Below are 12,460 nucleotides of genomic sequence, written 5' to 3' on the forward strand. Positions count from 1 at the left end.
GCTAATAAAGCGTGAAAGGAGGTCGAACGAAGCCTGGCTGGATGCAGACAGATGAAGGAGGGAGAAAAAATCCGCCACCGTATCCAGCCACATCTCTCATCCCGACTGGGAGCAACGTGAGCGAGCGAGAGTGCAGGGGCAAATGCCCGATCAGTAGGTGGGGGAGGGGGGCAACGGTACAACAGTACAGTCACGCTGTCATACGATTCTCTGCTACCACTGAAAGCCAGTAAAAATCGTGAACAATTTCCTTCTCTACTTCACCTAAATCCAGAGGCGTCACTCGGTATGGTGAATTGGGGTTTAAAGGGGAAGTTCAGAATTTTTGACATTAGGCTTTAAGTGCGTATGACACCCAAAAGCATGTTTATTTCATATTTTGTGCGGTGTTTTATGCTCCTGAATGAAATGGACCGCTTGGATGTGTGTGAAAGCGATCGTTTTATATATTCAATTTTTGAATGCCGCACATACGCGGATTTTAAGGGGGGACCAGCCCCCCCGGTGGCCGAAAAGTGTCATTGCATGTAATTAACTTTCCTATTTATATATAAAAGTTGTAAAGCAATAAAACCTAGACAAAAATGAATAAAATGAACAAATTTTTTTTTTTATAATGGGTCAAAATTATTTTTCAAGCACCGGAGACAGTCATTTGCTTTGCATAAACTAAAAATATATATATATATATATATATATATATATATATATATATTAGAGCAGGGCGGTAAACCGAAAATTTACCGTCACCGATTTCTTAACGATGACCGACATAATTTTGACCATGTCGGTAAATTCGGTAAATTAATAAAACAAGAAAATAGTCTTTTCATCCCGCTTTGATTCTGTGTTGTTCGTCTATGTTCATTCCCCTTTAAGAAAGCAGTGAATGTGCTTACGTAGGGAGTCACGTGATCATCAGGAAGCCAATCAAACAAAAGCCCGGTAAGCTAACGCTAGCAGCTAACGCTACAAGCAAAACGTGATGGAGTGTGGCTTAAGGGAGGTTCACCAAACTTTCAACCGACATTTAGTAGACTCTTGGTGGCATCCAGATGGGCTTTCACCCGCTGTCCTCCTTTGTTCTCACGATTTCCGGAGATGGTGCTTTCAGTGCTTTCTACTGGTACCCAGGCTAACGCTAGCTAGCGGCTAACGCTACAAATGAACGTTATGGAGTCGGATAGAGGCTCTAACCTTATCGAAACGGCTGAACTTAATGAGTGGATTGGGCACGGACTGCATCTAGCAATTACTATGTGGCGTTATTTTGTATCTGTCTGTGTGTGTGATTCCTCTGATAGCTTTTGTGATGGTAAAGAATTCTGCATAAAGTACAATCCAACGGCGAAACTTATAATGACCGAGAAATGGCCCCAGCTATTTTTATTGTGCGTGCATTTATGAAAAAATGCACTGGGGGGGGGGACCCTTAAACCATAAAGTAAACACTTGTATTTAATAATTATATCACAGCAGCCATTAACAATAAGTTGTCTTTTTGAAGTGTACTGTTCAAGCTGCAAGTCATTTGTGTTACAATTACATGTTTGCACAGGCATATTGATTTTGACAATGTACATTGTTCAAGTCATACACGCTGTTATAAATGTTCATACTTGAATTCTTATTGCTTACAATACATTTTTATTAGGGCTGTCAAACGATTAAAATTTTTAATCGAGTTAATTACAGCTTAAAAATTAATTAATCGTAATTAATCGCAATTCAAACCATCTATATAATATGCCATATTTTTCTCTAAATTATTGTTGGAATGGAAAGATAAGACGCAAGATAGATATATATTTTCAACATGCGGTACATAAGGACTGTATTTGTTTATTATAACAATAAATCAGTTCTAAATCAGTTATAGAAATTTTATATTAAAACCCCTCTTAATGTTTTCGTTTTAATAAAATTTGTTAAATTTTCAATCAAAAAATAAACTAGTAGCCCGCCATTGTTGATGGCAATAATTACTTACACTATAAAAGCAGTCGCACCCAAACGCCAGCAGAGGGCAGCAAAACTCCGCAAAACACAATTAACAGGTGGGCCTTTCACTCTAGTGACATTTAAATATGTCTGAGCTGGGCAAGTGCGTTAATTGCGTCAAATATTTTAACGTGATTAATTAAAAAAATTAATTAACGCCAGTTAACGCGATAATTTTGACAGCCCTAATTTTTATAAATTTAATGTTTAGACTGCATGTACAATTGTTAAATACAGTATATCAAATTGAATGCTGGTAAATAAATCAACAAGAAATACTTAATCTGTATTTCATGCATTGATTCAGATTTTCAAATTATATAACAGTCCGCTTGGGCGAATTTATCGTCATTTATCGTTATCGAGATAAATCTGCTCAATTTATCGTGATACATGTTTAAGGCCATATCGCCCAGCCCTAATATATATATATATATATATATATATATATATATGTAAGAGGAAAAACAATTTAAATGATTTTTTTCTTTGATTGAAAATATACATTTTTTTTTTTTTTTGATTGAAGCAACTTTTTGGGTGATTGAATGATTTAGACACAAATGTCCAAATGATAATATGGCCCGAACACAAAAAGGATAGCTTCAATCAAAGAAAACTTTTTCAATGAAAAATTAAGTGTTCAAATGCAAATTTTTCAATCTCAAATATTTTTTCGCATTCAAAATTTTTTTCTATGATTGAAATTTTTCGTTTTTTGATTAAAGTGATTTTCTTTTTGAAAATCTATATTTTTTTAAGCAACTTTTTTTGATTGAACAATAAAGAGAAAAATGCTTTAGCCAAAATGTGGCCCAAACACAAATCAACATTACTTCCATCAAAACGTTGCTTCAATAAAAAAAAAAATATATATATATATATATATATAAAATAATCAAAGAAAAATAGCTTTCACCTGCATTTTTTTTTTTTTTAGTTTTTTGAGTTGCAAATTTAATTTTGCATTCAGACACATTTTTTTTGATTGAAACTTTTTCTAGGTTGAAAATATGTTGATTGAAGCAACTTTTTTTGAATAAATAATAAAGACACAAATGGCCTCCATATGGCGCCGCCCAGGGGATACAATTTTTGACTGGGGTAACTACATTGGCATGACACCGGCGGGCGTACCAAATTCAATGGATGACGATCTTGGCGAAAAGTATTGCCTAAGCAGCCTGATTTAGAATTCCCCATAAGAATGATGGGAAACCAAAAACGCTCATTGCCAACTTATTATTTTAAATATTCTTGTAAGTTAATTTTATTGCTCACACTGTGTTTTGGTGTCATCAATATGTTGTGCCCCCCCTACCCCAAAAGTCAAACTCCGCCTATGATGTCGCACCATGAAAATGAGTGACTTCCGGCTTCAGTCTCGTTTTTAGGACGAATGCGAATGTGACGTCACGTGGGTCAGCATCTCAAAATATAGCATTGCATTATAGCATGCAGATGGACTGCGGATTCAGCTGATTTTGCGGATGAATACGTTTATTTTTCGCATCGTGCCAGCCAAACGGCTGCGGGCTTTTGTAGCTGCACCAGAGAGGCGTGTGAGCCTTTTTTGGTTTCAGAAAGTTGCAGTTCACCCTGAGATCGGTCAAAACAAGTGTGCGACAACTGTGGGACCATTGGACTTACGAGGAAGTGAGTAAACATCGTGTTTTGTATTATGTCAAATACTGGGATCATGGCAAACGTTTTAAAACGGAGGTGGCTTACATTTTGTGGCTGACATGCTCCCTATCCACCGAGAATGCCACTCGGCCGACGACCGGCGGCTTGTCACACACCCCACTGCTGGGAGAGCGCTATACTCGGCTTATTGCCCTCTTCGTGTGCCCGGTGGTCTGTCAAATTTTCCACCCCATTAGAAATTGCAACTTTGTGTTAAAAATGGCCGCGAATACAGCGATTACAAAGTAAACATTACATGTTTGATCATGTGCTGACATGTAGAAAAGTTCTCCTCAGACTCATCCTGCCTTGTTAGCTGCACACAACAATTGCGCGCCGCTCTCTTAGACTAGATCGTTCGAGATGTCATCTATGCGTCTTGCTATCATGTCATTGGACAGTGGGATGGTTTTCATTTTTGCAGCACTTGCTTTGTCAAGCATGACAAACACCATTTTGACTGCTGCAGGCAGTATCAACTCCTTTGCAATTGGGTAGGGGTTTTTGTACTGCACAATTTGGTTTGCCACTTTTTATGAGACAAAAGTGCTCGCTGGTTTACTGATGTAGCGACCACAAAGCGACCCCCCGTTTTCGTCTGTGGTTCTCAATTGTTTTTAACTGCTACCTTAATTGATTGCCGTTGACCATGGTAGATGTTCAGTTATTTCAACTGGGTGAACTGGCTGTGAATGCTCATGTTTCATTGCCATTGTTGGTGGTAGACAATCAATCCATTTGGATAGGGTGGGCTGGCATCGACCATTCGCATTTACTTTAGGTATGCACTGCTAAAATGTGACAAATCTTAATAATCGCCTCCTGTCCATGGTCAGCTGGGAGAGGCGCCGGCAATCCCGCAAGTCTCATGAGGATAAGCAGTATGGAAAATGACCGAATGATGACTATTTTCAAGGTACATCTATTCATTCCTTCCATAGGCGGAGTTTGACCTTTGGGGCGGGAGGGGGGCACAACATGCTAACGACCCCGAAACGCAGTGTCGGCAATAAAATTAACTTACAAGAATATATAAGTTGACAATGAACGGTTTTTGTTTCCCATCATTCTTGAGGGGAATTCTAAATCGGGCTGCTTAGGCAATACTTTTCGCCAAGATTGCATCCATTTAATATGGTACGCCCGCCGGTGTCATGCCAATGTAGTTACCCAAGTCAAAAATTGTATCACCTGGGCGGAGCCATATAGAGGTAGATTTGTGTCTTTATTAAATAAAACAAAAAAAAAAAAAGTTGCTTCAATCAAAATATGTTGTCAACCCAAAAAAGTCGCTTCAATTAAAAAAAAAAAAAAAAGGATTTGAATGCAAAAATAAATTTGAAACTCAGACTCAAAAAAATTTATGTGAAAGCTATTGTTCTTTAATTGATTTTCCTAAAAATTTTTTTTTGTTTGTTTTGTTTTTTTGATTGAAGCACCTTTTTTGATTGAAGTAATGTAGATTTGTGATTGGGCCATCTTTTGGCTAGGACATTTTTGTCTTTATTATTATTATTATTATTCAATCAAAAAATAAGTTGCTTCAGAAAAAATATATTTTCAAAAAGAAAAATCCCTTTAAAAAAAGACAAATCTTAATCATCGAAAAAGTTTTTAAATGCGAAATAATATTTGAGATTGAAAAATTTGCATTTGAACACTTAATTTTTCATTGAAAAAGTTTTCTTTGATTGAAGCAATCCTTTTTGTGTTTGGGCCATATTATGGGTAGGACATTTGTGTCTAAATTATTCAATCCGCCCCAAAAAGTAGCTTTAATAATAAAAAATAATTTGAAAAATAAAATTGCCCTCCCCCTAGTGACATGATCTGTTCGAAAAATAATTTTGAGCCATTATAAAAATATGTTTGTTCATTTCATTCATTTTTGTTGCAGTTTTATTGCTTTACAACTTTTATACTGTATATATCTAGGAAAGTCAATTACATGTAATGACACTTTTCGGCCACCGGGGGGGGCGTGGCTGGCCCCCCCCTTAAAATGCGCTTATGATTCCTTCCCTTATCTGAGGGTAGGTTGCAGGGGCAGCAGACTAGACTTCCCTTTCTCAATTTCCAAGGTAAAATGCTAAATTTAGCACTGTCTAGTTGAATTAACATTTACTTTTGTAATAGGCTACTGGGAACACTTTTTGTCACACATAACAAAGAGATTTATTGGAACCACTCAAAATACTACAGGGAATTTAACAAAAACTATTATACAACACACGAGCTGTTTGCTGAAAACAATGACTAGGGATTATGTCACATGCCTACTAAAAATAACCCAACAATTATAATGTGGATGACATCATGAATTCTGTTTGAGATGTTAAAAACTGCTGCAAGGTACTTGTATTGTACACACAATGGATGGAAGAATTCCTATTCCAGAAGAATGAATTCATTTGATTGAGCTCTTACCATCTATTCCTGTCATTATTGCTGCCTTTCCATTTCCTCATTTTTTAGATCTGCACTTGACCTATATCAGAGATTCACTAAAATTAGAGTGAATTTACTGCTTTGAAGTTACATGATTCAATGTCCCTTTGGAGCTTCCCTGGACGAGTTAACACAGCAGCTGAGGGGCGATTTGCATAAATGCAGCACAAGTGGGCCAGCATTTGTAGAGAAAAGTGTGTGCGTCGACTGCAGTAATGCTGAGGCAGCGTAACACTGACATAGAAACAGTGTGCTATATGTATATGATAAGCAGTGCATGGATAAAACAGCAGATAATCTAACGGGTTTGAACGGCGGTGTCGCTTTCGTGCCTATCAGCAGGCTTCTTTCCATTCACTTTAACTACAGTTTGATTTCTAGCGCAGCTCGTGATGAAAGGAAAAACTGGTTTGCAAACTCTCATGTCATTGAGTAATCCGATGCCCAGGCCACCTGCACCTGCCGACTGTGCCACGGCCAGTGGGATGATTTTAGAAATATAATAAATATGACAACAATACCACAAATATTTAGAAGATTGATACACAGGTAGTCCCCAGGTTACAAACGAGTTCTGTTCCTACGCTGGCGACTTAGCCCGAATTTTCACTTAAGTCGGAATGAACCCTTTAAATATAACTACCCAATAAGTCCAAAAGTATTTTATTTTGTTTAATGATGGGGGACACACTGCCCTCTGGTGGCAATGTTAGGTGTGGCTGGACTGCCGCCTTGGCTTCTATGACTGAGTAGGAGACTCGCCTGACATGGATATAGAACACCTGCCCTCTCATTTGGGCCCGCATAGGGCTGTAAGTTTTTTCAGCTCATATATGTTTATGTATGCATTTGTAGTTAAGTTTAGAGCTACAGTTTGTGGAGCGATTTGCTATGAAAATTGTAAATACGTTAGCATTCGTAGCATTTAAGCTAGTGAACTTTTGCTAGGCAAATTAGGCTAATTTAATTTACTGAAGTGATATTTTGATCAGACGAGATGACGTTTCAACACCAATAGCGTACTGCACAAATGCTATTTTTAGACCGTACGTCGCCATCTTAACCCGGAAGTGGGTCAACATAGACACGCCCTTGCATACAACTCATGTTATTACTAGGGGTGTCAAAATTATCGCTTTAACGGGTGGTAATTAATTTTTTCAATGAATCACGTTAAAATATTTGATGCAATTAACGCACATGCCCCGCTCAAACAGATTAAAATGACAGCACAGTGTAATGTCTTACTTGTGTTTTGGAGTTTTGTTGCCTTCTGCTGGCGCTTGGGTGCGACTGATTTTATGGGTTTCAGCACCCATGAGCATTGTGTAATTATTGACATCAACAATGGTGGGCTACTAGTTTATGTTTTGATTGAAAATTTTACAAATTTTATTAAAACGAAAACATTAAGAGGGGTTTTAATATAAAATTTCTATAACTTGTACTAACATTAATCTTTTAAGAACTACAAGTGTTTCTATCCATGGATCGCTTTAACAGAATGTTAATAATGTTAATGCCATCATGTTGATTTATTGTTATAATAAACAAATACAGTACTTATGTAACGTATGTTGAATGTATATATCCATCTTGTGTCTTATCTTTCCATTGCTAACAATAATTTACAGAAAAATATGGCCATTTTATAGATGGTTTGAATTGCGATTAATTACAATTAATTAATTTTTAAGCTGTAATTAACTTGATTAAAAATTTAATCATTTAACAGCCCTAATTAAAAAACATTAGCTCAAAGAAAACCTTAGCTTATGTTGGTCTTAACAGGGAGCAGTTGGATTCAGCCATGTGAAATGAGGCAGACCAGAGGGCAATGTATCCACCCTCATAAATAAACTAAATGTAAACACTTTCAAAATAAAACATTACAACGCCACTTTAATCAAACGAATACTCGAGGCAACAAAATTTAATTCGAATATTTTTTTCTAATCGAATACTCGAGTTAATCGATTAATCGTTGCGGCACTACTTTATAGACAGCGGTAGTAGCTGCTCGAAGGTAAATTATACTAAAAAGTCCAACATTAATCGGGTGACATTCACTTAATTTGGAACCACTAGGCTTAGACAGATGTCTGGTTTCAGAATTACTCAGGCTCTAAAAAAAATCAACAGAGTCCATCAATGCTGAGGAAGTATGTACTGACTTGGATCAGTGAGGCCAAAGTGATTATGTGAAGTAAACCATAAGATGAAGATCAGATTGTGGAAAAACTGCAGAAGAGGACTTGACAGCCAAAGCTCAAAACCCCAACGGAGATCCCTGAGGCCAGCCAACTGCTGTGTGCATGCACGTGTTTTCCTATGATGGGGCAAGCAATCACTCCCCTCGGCTGCAAAGAGGATTATCCGGGTTTTCACGCACTCGGCCAACACACTCACACAAACAGATTAAAAAAAAAAAAAAAAACAACCCTTAACCTTCACTATTAAGATGCCTGCAGCTTAGTTAGAGAGCAGCTGAGTGTCAAAATGATGCCAGAGACATTTATCTACTTGATCTAGAGCAGTGGTTCACAAAGTATGTGACAAGTACCACCTTTCGTACGCGGGTTCACTCTAATGGAATGCTAAATATTGAATTAAATGTATGAACAATGTTTTTTTAATCCACTACAGAACATTCATCAGGTACAGTTCAGTTGAATTCAACTTAAAAATACGAAAAATTTAAATTTGGCCATGATGGTGGTACTCGGACAGCCAAGTACTTCTTGAGGTGGTACTTGCTGTAAAATTTTCAACAACCATTGATCTAGAGATTGATAAAAGATAAAACTCTGACGACAATGTGACAGGATACCCAAGGGAAGCAAGTCATTTCCCCTGAGAGCAATATTAACCTTGATCTGGGCTAAACAAAAACAATTAATCGGCAACTTGCTGTAATGAACTATATCGATCTGTTAGCTGGCAATGGAATTGATCTACTGAGCTCCATGTCTGTAACTGGCTAACTCCCAAATAAACTTTGCTGCAACAACCCCGTGCCCATTTTCTCTATTGAAATACAGTGTGGCAAATAAGAATTTACCGTAGTCAACCACCAATTGTGCAAGTTCTCCTATTTGAAAAAAATGATAGTGGCCTGTAATTGTCAACGTGGGTAAACCTCAACCATGAGAGACAGAATGTGGAAAAAAAAAAAAGAAAATCACATTGTTTGATTTAAAAAAAAAATTATATCCAAATTAGAGTGAAAAATAAGTATTTGGTCACCTACAAACAAGCAAGATTTCTGGCTGTCAAAGAGGTCTAACTTCTTCTAACGAGGCTCCACTCGTTACCTGTATTAATGGCACCTGTTTTAACTCATTATCGGTATAAAAGACACCTGTCCACAAACTGAGTCGGTCACACTCCAAACTCCACTATGGCCAAGACCAAAGAGCTGTCGACAGACACCAGAGACAAAATTGTAGACCTGCACCAGGCTGGGAAGACTGAATCTGCAATAGGTAAAACGCTTGGTGTAAAGAAATCAACTGTGGGAGCAATTATTAGAAAATGGAAGACATACAAGACCACTGATAATCTCCCTCGATCTGGGGCTCCATGCAAAATCTCACCCCGTGGCGTCAAAATGATTACAAGAACGGTGAGCAAAAATCCCAGAACCACACAGGGGGACCTAGTGAATGACCTACAGAGCTGGGACCACAGTAACAAAGGCTACTATCAGTAACACAATGCGCTGCCAGGGACTGAAATCCTGCACTGCCAGCCGTGTCCTCCTGCTGAAGAAAGTGCACGTCCAGGCCCGTCTGCGGTTCGCTAGAGAGCATTTGGATGATCCACAAGAGCACTGGGAGAATGTGTTATGGTCAGATGAAACCAAAATATAATTTTTGGGAAGAAACACAGATTATCGTGTTTGGAGGAGAAAGAATACTGAATTGCTTCCAAAGAACACCATACCCACTGTGAAGCATGGGGGTGGAAACATCATGCTTTGGGGCTGTTTTTCTGCAAGGGGACCAGGACGACTGATCTGTGTAAAGGAAAGAATGAATGGGGCCATGTGTCGAGAGATTTTGAGTGAAAATTGAAGATGAGACGTGGCTGGGTCTTTCAGCATGACAATGATCCCAAACACACAGCCAGGGCAACAAAGGAGTGGCTTCTTAAGAAGCATTTCAGGGTCCTGGAGTGGCCTAGCCAGTCTCCAGATCTCAACCCCATAGAAAATCTGTGGAGGGAGTTGAAAGTCCGTGTTGCCCAACGATAGCCCCAAAACATCACTGCTCTAGAGGAGATCTGCATGGAGGAATGGGCCAAAACACCAGCAACTGTGTGTGAAAAGCTTGTAAAGAGTTACAGAAAATGTTTGGCCTCCGTTATTGCCAACAAAGGGTACATAACAAAGTATTGAGATGAACTTTTGGTATTGACCAAGTACTTATTTTCCACCATGATTTGCAAATACATTCTTTAAAAATCAAACAATGTGATTTTCAGTTTTTTTTCCACATTCTGTCTCTCATGGTTGAGTTTTACCCATGTTGACAATTACAGGCCTCTCTAATATTTTAAAGTGGGAGAACTTGCACAATTAGTGGTTGACTAAATACTTATTTGCCCCACTGTATGTCATGTGCATTCTTAAAAACTGATTTCTTTTTCATTACTTTTTTGCTTCGCTAATCACAATGTTGTTTTTATGAAGTTATGACTTAAAGCGGAAGTTAAAAATTTTTGACATTAGCCTTAATCTTGAGTTAGTGGGAGTTTAATTTTTTTTTTTATTTTAAGTCGCAGTTTGTTTTGTTTTTTTTCCCACAGTTTGGCTGGGGATCCAACTTATACTTTGGAGAGACTTATGTGTGAAATTATTAACATATCATTATATCATCTCACATGTTATTTTGGTGTTTTGGAGTGACTGATGGTTTGGTAAACTTTTTAGCATGTTCATTATGCTATAGTTATCTGAATAACTCTTAATAACTAAGTTACGTTAACATACCTGCCACTTTCGCATTTCGTTGTTCATGCATCATGTAACATTATCATACTGTACACTTACTCAGCATGTTTGTTCTCTATTGTATTTTTATTTTAAATTGTTTTTCAAGATGACATATCTGTTCTATGTGTTGGATTTTATCAAGTAAATTTCCCCCAAAAGTGCGACTTATACTCCGCTGCGACTTATATATGTTTTTTTTCCTCTTCGCTGGGCATTTTATGGCTGGTGCGATTTGTACTCAGGTGTGACTTATAGTCTGAAAAATACGGTAGTTGGTGGATTTTAACAAATTCCGTGCAGTTCATACGCGGAGATTAAGCGGGGCCGGGGTGTGGGGGGGCATAGCCCTCCCTGGTGGCTTAAAATGTCATTGCATATAATTGACTTTCCAATATATGAATTTAAAATTAAGACTTTGCCGGTAAAATGTTGTCTATAAAAGTTTTAAAGCAATTAAACAAACAACAAAAATTAATAAAATAAACAAAAAAAAAATTATAATGGTCAAAATTATTTCTCAAACAGATCATGTGACTAGCACCTTAGAGACGGTCATTTGCTTTGCTTAGCCCCATAAAACACCTGAGGACAGAAGAGGCAAGATGGATATATGTAATTTTTTCAAACCTAAGCTTTCAAAAGCGACAACAACTACGGAGTTAGAACCCAGGATTAAAGATGTTGTCCATGAAACGCCTGAGAGCACTGCCAAAATGGTGAGCGGAGTTTCAGTTTGCTCCACTAAAAACCTTAACCCTTAAAAAATGATGTGAAACAAACAAACAAACAAACAAACAAAAATGCTCATTTTCTACATATTATAAATGTTCCTGGCTAGAATATTAAGTCAAAACAGATGCGGCATCTACTCCACTAGGTAAGATAAAAATAATTCAAAAAAAAAAAAAGACAGAGATCTACGAACAGATCCAAAATAGTCAAAGAAATACAAAATGCAGAACATTGTTCCAAAACACCAATGCTGCCAAAACAATGTCACACTAAACTGTCGTAATTAATTGCATTCTGCAGAATATATATTTTTTTAGATGCATAATATGACCACAATGTAGACGAGTGCTACGGCCACTCTCGCTCGCGCTGCATTCAAGGAAGGTCGGAAGTCGGGCTTATCCCGCGCTCAGAGGGTACTAGTTGCGATCTCAAAAGTGTTCCAAGTGAATGTAAACAGCAAAGATGGCTGATCGCGGCAAGTTGTTTTTTATATTGACCATCAAAAGACATTTTGACTTCCAGTAAACCTGCCTTCTCTTAAGTGATCAAATAGTGGAGGCGTTCCAATGATATTTTTCCAGATCAGAGGTCGGA

General features: G+C 37.7%; 1 protein-coding gene across 2 annotated transcripts in view; it reads right to left on the reverse strand.

Moving 5' to 3' along the window:
• Positions 1-12,460, reverse strand: part of raph1a (Ras association (RalGDS/AF-6) and pleckstrin homology domains 1a) — a 117,913-nt gene that overhangs the window by 39,867 nt on the left and 65,586 nt on the right. The gene's annotated exons all lie outside the window — the stretch shown is intronic.

This window comes from Corythoichthys intestinalis, chromosome 12 (genome assembly GCF_030265065.1).
Source record: "Corythoichthys intestinalis isolate RoL2023-P3 chromosome 12, ASM3026506v1, whole genome shotgun sequence".
Lineage (NCBI taxonomy): Eukaryota > Metazoa > Chordata > Actinopteri > Syngnathiformes > Syngnathidae > Corythoichthys > Corythoichthys intestinalis.